This window comes from Brassica oleracea, chromosome C2, assembly GCF_000695525.1.
Source record: "Brassica oleracea var. oleracea cultivar TO1000 chromosome C2, BOL, whole genome shotgun sequence".
Taxonomy (NCBI): Eukaryota; Viridiplantae; Streptophyta; class Magnoliopsida; order Brassicales; family Brassicaceae; genus Brassica; species Brassica oleracea.
Window position 1 is genome coordinate 11,560,771 of NC_027749.1, and position 236 is coordinate 11,561,006.

Genomic DNA, 236 nt, shown 5'->3' on the forward strand with positions numbered 1-236 from the left:
CTGCCATTTGCATTTGCGGAGCTACTTCCAACAAACGTACATGAAGCACTTGCAGGTAGTGTTTTATAGCGCAATAATTTTATAACGGTTTAATTTGAAAAGTAATATATGACTAACAATGCGTTTAATTGTTTTTGGAATATAAAAGGTATTGGAACATTTTTCAGGGATCTGAGCACACGCACTCTTAAAGAAGAAGTTGTGGAACAGCTTCAGGAGAACATTCTCATCTTATT